This window comes from Vombatus ursinus, unplaced genomic scaffold, assembly GCF_900497805.2.
Source record: "Vombatus ursinus unplaced genomic scaffold, bare-nosed wombat genome assembly UNPS02014802.1, whole genome shotgun sequence".
In the NCBI taxonomy this organism is placed as follows: Eukaryota; Metazoa; Chordata; class Mammalia; order Diprotodontia; family Vombatidae; genus Vombatus; species Vombatus ursinus.
The window spans coordinates 5,663,998-5,671,298 of record NW_020954580.1 but is presented as its reverse complement, the minus strand read 5'-3'; the positions used below and the strand labels follow the sequence as shown (position 1 = coordinate 5,671,298).

Below are 7,301 nucleotides of genomic sequence, written 5' to 3'. Positions count from 1 at the left end.
ATGTAGGTCTGCTACTTAGTACCTTTGTGACTCTGAGCAAGGTACTTATCTCTCTGAGCCTCAGTTTCTCCTTTTGTAAAACCAGAGGGTTGGATTATATGATGTCTAAGGTTGATTCCAGCTTTAGATCCACGATCCCTTCATAAAGTCGTCTTGAGAGGTCCAGTTCAGGGTCAATTTCTCAAAGTTGCCTAAACTCCCCCAAATGAATACAGTTCAGAGGGAGGCATTAATAGAATCAAATGCAGTCCATCATGGAAGAAGGTCTTTCTAGAAAAGGAGTCTTGATTTGGGTTTTGAAGGAAGTGAGAGATATTGACTGGCAGAGAAGAAGCAGGGGAAGATATTTTGGGCACAAGGAATGGCAGAAGTTTCTTTCCAAATGTAAATTCATTTGACCTGAGTATCTCTTGGAGTAAATTCTGAACTGGACTATGTGGAGCTGGGGACTCATAGCATCTCTTTGGCACTGCTCAGTTCTGCCTGTACCTACTTGCCTACTGGTGAACCATGTGGGGAGATGTGGCAGGCTTCAGATGCCCTTAAAGATTTAAAGAGATCCCTCACTCTCACTTGGAGACTGAACTGGAAGCTCAGATCAGAACAGGCAGACAACAAGAAGCACAGCAAAATGGGTAGAATAATGAGATTAAAAAAAGAGGATTATAGGTTTTAACCTCCCAGGATTCTACTGCTACTCCCTTGATATACTGCCCTGCTAGACAAGTCATTAAGGAATGGTCAACTGGAGAATGTAGGATTTAAAAGCTGGAAGGGTCCTTAGAGATGATTTAGTGTGACCCCTTCATTTTGGGGGGGGGGCTAGGCAATGGGGTTAAGTGATTTGCCTAGGGTCACACAGCTAGTAATTGTTATGTGTCTGAGGCTCGAATCCATTTGAACTCAGGTCCTCCTGAATCCAGGGCCAGTGCTCTGTCCACTGCGCCACCTAGCTGCCGCGACCCCTTCATTGTATAGATAAAAAACATGTCAGGAGAGGTAAGTGTTTTGCTGAAGGTCACATAGCAAGTAGATAGAGTGGATTGGAAAGCCCTTCTCCCAAAACATTGTCTTCTTGCTTGGCACCCGGACTCCTCCATTCCACTCACAGTTCTATTCAGAAAAATTGTGCAGTATTCTGGGAATCAAAGGAAAGTCCTTCTTTGAACCAGTTTCTCCTAGATTGGATCTGCCTTATGCCTTTGAAAACTATAAGAAGAGAGAGTCTGCACCCCTCTCTGGTCTCTCATGACATCTCTGCCTGTATTCTTTACTCCTCTTGAGGGTCTCTGCTGTGAGTTAGCCAGCCAGTCGATGAACATTTATTAAGCACCTATTATGTGCCAGGCACTGTGCTATGCTAGGGTTAATAAGAGAAAGATGGTCCCTGTCCTCAAGGAGCTTACACTCTAATGGAAGAAGACAAAACAGAAAAGGAAGTTGAAAAAGGAGGTGGGAAGGAAAGATATCCATCCCAGAGAGTGAAGGAAAAGTCCAAAGGAGTCAATGAGGTGGGAAATGAAGAGATGGTTGACTTGGTCACCCTCCTCAAATGGAGGATCTAGGAGGGGCTATCTTCTCCACCCCAGTGGCAGAGGGTCCTGACAAGATACGAGTTCCAGGGCTGATGTGATCGTGCAGGATGAAGACACCCCTTGGGCCTGATGGAAAATGCTCAGAATGGCTAGGTGGTATATCCACAGTCACACAGGAGAGGCAGAATTTGAACCCAGGCCCTCAGACTCCAAAACCAGTGATCTTTCCACTGCATCTTGCTTCCTGTTTGGTCTCAAGTTCTATCTTTATGAAGTCTTTCCTGATTCCCTCTAGCTGCTGGTACCTGTATATGTTGTCTCCCTGGAAGAATATAAACTCCTTGAGGGCAAGGACTATTTCATTTTTGTCTTTGCTTCTAACCCTAGCACCTAGTAAGTATTAGTACATAGGAATGTATATGTAGAGCCTAGATCAGATTGCACGCTGTCTTGGGGAGGGAGGTGGAAAGGGAGGGGGAGAAAAATGAAAAAACTCAAAAGCTTATGGAGGTGATGGTTGAAAACTAAAAATAAATTAATTAATAAAAAAAGTATAAGCACATAGTAAGTGCTTAATAAGTGTTTGCTGATTGGTTATTTTTAGAAGTATGTTGTATGTCTTTTTTTGACCAGAGCAACCTTGTTGTGATCTGAATTCATTTATCCACTGTTCTGTTTAGCTGCCAATCTCCTGTCTCTTTCTTTGACAATGGTAAGACAGATGCCACTTTCTTGGAGCAGAGAAATCCAAGTCTTGCTACCTTTGCCACTAACAAAAATGATTGAAAGCCAGGTGGCAAAGGTGTTGTTGTTGGCATCATTCATGTGGATACCATCAAAGGAGCCAGAATGTCTCTCCTGGTTGGTGATGACACCAATTCAGCCCAAGACAGCTCCACCAATCACCGTGCATGGGTTATCAGTATCTAAATTGATGAAGTTGGTAATTTTGTCACTCTCCAAATCAATCTGAATGGTGTCATGCCCTTTGATCCATATGGTGGATGGTGTGGGTGTTAGGGGCCACAAGATGGAGGATACCTTTCATGCCCACAAAAGACCTTTCTCACTTTTCGTTATTTGTACTTTGCTTCCTCAGAAGTGATGCAATGGACAACAAAGGGGCCCTCATTGTCACACACCAGATGGAAATGTTCTCCTGTTTTCTCAAGGCTGATGACATCCATAAAACCACAGGTTAGGTCATGTCCATGAAGACCTTGCCATCCATCCTATGAACCACTGTACACAGTTCTCTTAAACTTGGTCTTCTGTTAGATTTCAGAGGAAGATGATGTGCTCACCATCTATTATCATGATCTGTGCTTGTGTTAAATTGTGTTAAATTCTCTTACTAGACCACAAGGTGCACAATAGCCAGGACAGTCTTCTCTTCTCTAAATGTTGGATATCTCTATCTAACACACGCTCCATACACAACAGGTTTTCATTTTGGCCTGACTAGTGATGCCACGGTAGAAACTCCCAGTGAGGAAGCTTCCCCTAGTAGTGTCAAACATAACTGCTCAGAAATCTGTTGTTGTTGTTGTCTGTCATTTGTTTTTGAAGAAGATCATGACATCAAGGAGGTGATGCCTTGACATGCAAATGAATTGGATTTAAGTGAGGGAGGGCTGTGCAAAGTCACCGACCTCATTTTCTCCTTTGGAGCCATCTGGGTCCAGTGGCGATATAGAGATCAGGATGACTGGAGCTGGCTCTGGATGTAGTGGGAGACCTTGGTTTTTTTAAGCTAATGTTTTTAACTGGTCTCAGTTTGACTGAAGCAATGTCCATTCAGTGATTAAGGCTAGGTAAGAAATGAGGCAGAGAACTGCCTCTTTACCAAGGCAAAACAAAACAAAACAAAACAACAGCAACAACAACAACAACAAAAAAAGGAAAAAAAAAGAAAAGAAAAGAAAAAGAAAGAAAGAAAAAGAAAAAGAAAAATCAATCTGGGAGGGGCAGACCCTTAGGGTTTTTGGCCAAAACAGAAAATTGCTAGTCACATTCACTCTGAGCCAATCAGGGCCTAGGAGAAGGAAGGAAACTTTCGAATTAGGAAGAGAGGAAGAGATGGTTGGTTAAAGAATTGCTGGGGATATGGAGAAATCGGGTGATTTGCCCAGGGCCACACAGCAAATATAAGACAGAGGTAAAACTTGAATCCATGCATTCTTGAGTATGAAACCAGCTTTCTTTCCAAAATGCCTCCACATACAAGAAGTACTTAATATTTGTTAAATAATCATAATAGCTAGCATTTATATAGTGCCTACTATATGTCAGGCACTGTGCTAAGCATTTTTCAAATATTATCTCATTTGATCCTCACAATAACCCTGAGAGGTAGGTGCTGTTATTATCCCTATTTTACAGTTGAGGAAACAGAGGTTAACCAAGGCTACTCAGCTAGTAAGTGTCTGGAGCTGGATTTGAACTCAGGTCTTCCTGACTTATCCACTGCTCCACACAGCTGCCAATAATACTGGGTGAGCATAGGGATATACATTATTGGGTAAGTCGTGAGGGGGAATTCCTTTCAGGGGAACTATTTCCCCTTATTTCCTTATCTTTCTCATTCTTTCTAGGCCTCTAACCCCCAACAGAGGTTTTAACCAAGTAAAGGGGAAAGAAGGGGAGAGGTTGCAGATAGGAGAGGAAGGAAGAAGGGAGCCCAGATGAGAGATGATGGACTCAGACAGATGATGGATGCAGAATGAGACATGTATTTTTTGGACATAGCAAATGTGAGAATTTGTCTTGCTCCACTATGCATATTTATTACAAGGATTTTGTTTTTCTCTTTCCTCCCGCCATGGGTTGGGGTGGGGAGGATAGATTTGCGTTAATTAAAAAAATAAACATTTCATCTAAAAGAGAAGGAAGAGGAGGGAAGAGAAGAGGGAAGAGAGGCAAGAGGAGGAGGGAGTAGAGGGAAGGGGAGACGCAAGCGATGAAGGCGAGAAGGGTGCCCGTAGGTATGGGTGCCCTTAGGCTAACTAAACCTTGGACAATTCTCTGGTTTTGCCACAAGGTTGCGCTGTGACTCTGTCCGTAATTTCCTAGGGAAGGGTGGAAGAAGGAAGGGGATGGGTTGGGGTCAGGGATCCTTGACTGCCCTAGTTACCGACAGAACTCATGTAGGGCTTACGTGGTGGTGGGAGCCCACCATATCATATCTTACAGCCTCTTGGGGCAGGGCAAGTCCCTTACATTTTGCCAAGTTCTCTACTCCTTACCTTCCCAGGGCAGGAAGCCCAGTGCCTCAGTTTCCCCAGGCATTCTTCTGTTTACTCTCAGAACACCTGAGATCATGTCATGTGTCTGTCCACCTCACCTTCAGTGACCCCAGGAGCTAGTCCCAAGGGGGAAATCTCCGGAGAAGCTCCTAGAGTTCAACCGCTCCCATTCCAAGCCTGCTGGAAAGTGAGTTAAGCGGAAACAAATGTTCCCTGGCTCTCAACCCAACCCAGCCCTGGTGGGTGGCCCCTCCCTCCCTTCCCTGCTAGTCCTTTTCCTCAGCCCCTGCCCCACTTTCCCTTTCCCCCATTCCCCTCGCTCCTCTTTCAGTTCCTCCTCCCAGAGACTCTAGCGAGGTAAAGATGATGAAAAAGGGATGAAGAGATTGTGGACAGTGTGTTTTCTAAGGGGAGACTGAGCCTGAGGCTAAGGTATTCCAGAGACCATTAGCTTCGGTGGGAAGAATGATCATAACTAACACCTATATAGCACTTTAAGGTTTGAAAAGTCTTTTACAAATATTGTTTCACAACAATCCTGGGAACTTGTGCTAGTATTATCCCCATTTTATAGATAAGGACACTGAGGAAGCCAGAGGTTAAGTGACTTGTCTAGGTTGTACATCCTGGAAGTGGTTTAGGAGCAAATCCTGATGGATTAGCATCCTGACTTTTTTGAATTTTCCAACCCTTTTCACAGAGAGACCCAGACTTATTAATCAGGGATAAAATTATAGCCAGGTGCAGAAACCTGGGTATCTGAGTTCCCATTCTTGCTTGGTGGAGTCACATTCTGGGGACTTTGGTGGGCTGGACCTAAGTTGAGCACAGACAATAAGCTAGAAATGATGTTGGTTGTGAGGGAGAAGGGCAAAGAAGTGACTCTTCCTCCCCCTCTCTCTGGGGGTTAGGCCCCTCCCTTCTCCATTCCCTTGGGATCTAGAGACCCAGGATCCCTTCACAATTCCCAAGCACTGTCCCACAGTAAAGAGAGTTAGGGCCAGTGACAGGATGGGAAGAAAGGGAGGGAGGAACAGAGGGGGAATATTGCGAGGAGAAGGGTCACAGGCCCAAATTCCCAGGCTCTGGCTGCCTTAGGCATTCTGGGAAATAGAGACAGATAGAGAGACACAGGCAGGAACAGGAACAGAAAAACTGAAGAATTATGGATATGAAGAGACAGGGACGGAGAAGCAAGAAAAGGAATGGAGAAGGGAAAAAGAAGAAAAACAGAGAAAAGAGCTCTCTAGAGAGTGAGCCTGAGGGTTTTGCTTTCAGCCTGGAGCAATTCTGATGTTATCTCACTCCTGCCTGTTGGCTGCTTTCCCCAAACTGCCCCTCCTCTCCTGCCCTGCCGTCCATCCTCTGTCCTTCCCACTGCCCTTTCCTATCCACCCACCTTCCAAGGAAGAATGAATAGGTTCCCAGGGCTCAAGGCAGAGAGTAGGGATTGGACTCCTGAAGAAAAGACTCTACTGGGTCCTGGAGCAAGGGAGTGGGGTGCAAAAAAGAGACCTGGGTTAGTCTGTCCAAAGTTCTCTTCTAGGCCATTCTGTCCATTCCAGTCCTTCCCTTACTCCAGCTGCTGAGAATCTGCCCATGTGGTCAAGGGTGTGAATGTTTATCTCTGTGTGACCCACTCCCATCTGAGGATCTGAGTGTCTGTCCATGAATATTCAACACCATTTGATAAATGCTGATTGAATTCATATTCTGTACATCACGTCCCTTAAGACTTCCTCAGATGCCCCATGCTGGAATGGAGGTGGCCTTTTGTTCCTGAAGGTGATGCTAGCCCAGCACAGGCTCTGCTAGGTCCTGCCAAGCTGTAAAACTTCACAGATGGGTCTGATGACAGACTGTCACTCAAGGACCAGGCTCTCAGAAGCTTGGAGAGGTACATCACCGAGAGGTGATGAAATTTTTTGGCCACTGCAACACATGAAACCATCTACTGAGGTTTGGAGGGGTTTCAATCTGAGTCAGTGAAGGGAGCACCCACACTGAGGAAATTTTTTTCTTTCTTTAAAATTACTTTTGGTTTTTTTTTTTTTTAGTTTTCAACATTCACTGCCCTAAGATTTTGAGTTCTAAATTTTTCCCATTCTCTTCCCTCCCCCCTCCCCCCTCCCTCCTCCTCAAGATGGCATGCAATCTGATATAGGCTATACATGTACAATCATATAAACATATTTCCACATTAGTCATGTTATGAAAGAAGAATCAGAACAAAAGGGAAAAACCATAAGAAAGAAAAAAAGAGAGAAAATAGTATGTTTTGATCTGCATTCAGACTCCATAGTTCTTTTTTTGGATGTGGATAGCATTTTCCATCATGAGTCTTTTTAGATCCTTTTACTTCTGAGAAGAGCTAAGTCTATCGAAGTTGGCCATTGCACAACTTTGCTGTTACTGTGTACAGTGTTCTCCTGGTTCTGCTCACTTCACTCATCATCAGTTCATGTAAGTCTTTACAGGTTTTCCTGAGATCTGCCTGCTCATCATCATCATCATCATCATC

The 7,301-nt window shown here is 44.4% G+C and overlaps 1 pseudogene; it reads right to left on the bottom strand.

Moving 5' to 3' along the window:
- Positions 1-2,195: 2,195 nt before the first annotated feature.
- The window catches only part of LOC114051496, a 10,378-nt pseudogene continuing 5,272 nt past the window's right edge, over positions 2,196-7,301 (bottom strand).